This window comes from Citrus clementina, unplaced genomic scaffold, assembly GCF_000493195.1.
Source record: "Citrus clementina cultivar Clemenules unplaced genomic scaffold, Citrus_clementina_v1.0 scaffold_3, whole genome shotgun sequence".
NCBI classification, from domain to species: Eukaryota; Viridiplantae; Streptophyta; class Magnoliopsida; order Sapindales; family Rutaceae; genus Citrus; species Citrus x clementina.
In genome coordinates this window covers 25,508,434-25,511,048 of record NW_006262339.1, presented here as the reverse complement: position 1 = coordinate 25,511,048, position 2,615 = coordinate 25,508,434, and the positions used below count along the sequence as shown (strand labels likewise).

The 2,615-nt window shown below is 40.3% G+C and overlaps 1 non-coding gene across 1 annotated transcript; it reads left to right on the top strand.

The window, feature by feature from the left end:
• The first annotated feature begins 2,227 nt into the window (after nucleotides 1–2,227).
• Nucleotides 2,228–2,331, top strand: LOC112100553. The gene has a single exon (XR_002906921.1). It is a non-coding gene; the product is annotated as a small nucleolar RNA R71 (small nucleolar RNA).
• The last annotated feature ends 284 nt before the right edge of the window (nucleotides 2,332–2,615 follow it).

Below are 2,615 nucleotides of genomic sequence, written 5' to 3'. Positions count from 1 at the left end.
TGAACTATCAGAAATTGGGTAAATGATACCTGCGTCTAATAGTTTAAGGACTTCTGTTCTAACAACTTCTTTCATGTTAGGATTTAACCGACGTTGCATCTCCCTAGTAGTTTTAGCATTTTCATCAAGGTGAATGTAATGCATGCAGTCTACTGGGTTTATACCTTTTATGTCTGCTATGGTCAATCCTAATGCCCCTTTGTGCTCTTTCAAAACATCTAACAACTTACCTTTTTGTTCGTCATTGAGGGATGATGAGATGATTACCGGCAGAGTACTTTCTTCCCCCAAAAATGCATATTCCAAAGTGTTGGGTAATGGTTTGAGCTCGAGTTTCGGTGGTGATTCTGATGATGGGATGAGTTTCTTCTCTGATGGTGCTAGTTGCTCAACTCTTGACTTCCATTTATTAGTGTCCATAGATGGTGCTGAGTCAAGCAGGGCATTGACCTCATCGACCGATCTGTCAATATCAAAATCCAAACCAAAGTGAGTTAAACATGTTTGTAAAGGATCACTAAGGTTTGAAACAAAAGTATCATCAACTAATGCTTCAATTAAATCCACATCAACAATTCCATCATCTACACTGTGAGGTTGTTTGGCAATGTTGAAAATGTTTAGCTCCATAGTCATGTTGCCGAAGGACAACTGCATATTTCCAGTCCTGCATTGAATGTGAGCATCCGCAGTTGCCAAAAAAGGTCGGCCTAGAATAATGGGGATGTGCTTTCTTGAATCCTGTATTGGTTGAGTGTCAATTACAATGAAATCAACAGGAAAATAAAACTTGTCTACCTGAATAAGCACGTCCTCCACAATACCACGAGGTATTTTCGTGGACCGATCTGCAAGCTGTAACACCACTGGAGTTGGGTGTAATTCTCCAAGTCCAAGTTTCACAAACACTGAATAAGGTAACAGATTTACACTAGCTCCTAAATCCAACAAAGCATTCTCAATTGTGTGGTTCCCTATGCTACATGAGATAGTGGGGGAGCCTGGGTCTTTGCATTTTAAAGGAATTTTATGTTGGAGTATAGAACTAACGTTTTCTGTTAAAAATGCCTTCTTTTGAACATGCATGTTTCTCTTTTTAGTACAAAGGTCTTTAAGAAACTTGGCATAAGATGGAACTTGCTTAATAGCATCAAGTAAAGGGATGTTAACACTTACCTGTTTGAAAATTTCAAGAATCTCACCTGTGGATTTTCCCTTTTTTCCTTTAGCTAACCTCTGAGGAAATGGAGCTTTGGGAACATATTCTTGTGGGTTGGTTTCTTCTTTCTCCTCCGGTGATGAGTCATCAACATTCACAGGTACAATTTGATTTTCTTTTGTCACCGGCATCTCCACTTTGTTGTCGACTTCCTTTCCTTTTCGCAAGGTCATTATTGCTTTGACTTCTCCATGCTGCTGTGGTGAACTGGTACTAGCTTCATGCACTCCTTTAGGGTTAGGCACTGGTTGACTTGGAAACTTACCTTTCTCAACGATCATTGCCAAGGTCTGAACTGAAGAAGCAAGTTGTCCCACCATCTTCTCGAGGCTTGAAACTGATTGGGCTTGTGAGTTGAAGCCTACTCTCAACTCATTTCGTAGTCCATCAATGGTGCGGTTCTGTTGCTCAATCGTGGAGTGAGTAACATTCCTGAAATTCTGGAATGCATCCTCCCATGGTCTAGGTTGAGAGTGGTTCTGGTTCTGATTGTATGGTCTAAATGGTGGCTGAGAGGCTTGAGGATTTTGTGGAATTGGTGGAGCTGGAGCTGCTGGTCCGTTCTGTTGGAATCCTTGAGACCATGAAAAATTGGAGTGGTCTCTCCATCCAGGGTTATATGTGTTAGAGTATGGGTTGTAATTCGATGGTTTTCTCATTACACCTATGGCATTGGCTTGATCTGAGTATGAGTCATGGTCATGTGGTTCTGTTGATTTCCCAGTTGATAACGATGCTATTTGTCGAGCAAGACCTTCAACCATCTCCTTGACTTCTTTGATTCCCGAAGTTGATTCGCCAATTTGAACCTCATTCACTCCTTTAATTCTTCTAGTATTCCTGAGTGATCGACTCCGTTGTTGGGAATTATCTGCTTGTCGCTGGAAGAATTCCCAAATCTCTGATGCACTTTTTGACATTAGCTCTCCTCCACTTGTTGCCATTAGCCATTCTTGCACATTTGGTAGTAATCCCTCCAAAAAGTATTGGCATTGGTGCCATTTCTCGTACCCATGATGTGGACACTTCAAGAGTAGCCCATTAAATCGCTCCCATGTTTCGAAAAATTGCTCGTCCTCTCTCTGAGTAAACTCCGAGATTTCCCTGCGAATAGCATTGGTTTTATGTACTGGGAAATATTTATTCAAAAATTTAGTTACCATTTGTTCCCATGATGAAATGCTATTAGCAGGCAATGTATTAAGCCATGAACGAGCTCTATCCTTTAAAGAAAATGGGAATAATCTGAGTTTAACATCATCGTCTGAAAAATTTTCATATTTAAAAGTTTGACAAATGGCATGAAAATCATTCAGATGATTATATGGATCCTCATTTTCTAGGCCATAAAATGTGGGGAGACAATTTAGCACACTAGGTTTTAATTCGAAACTCC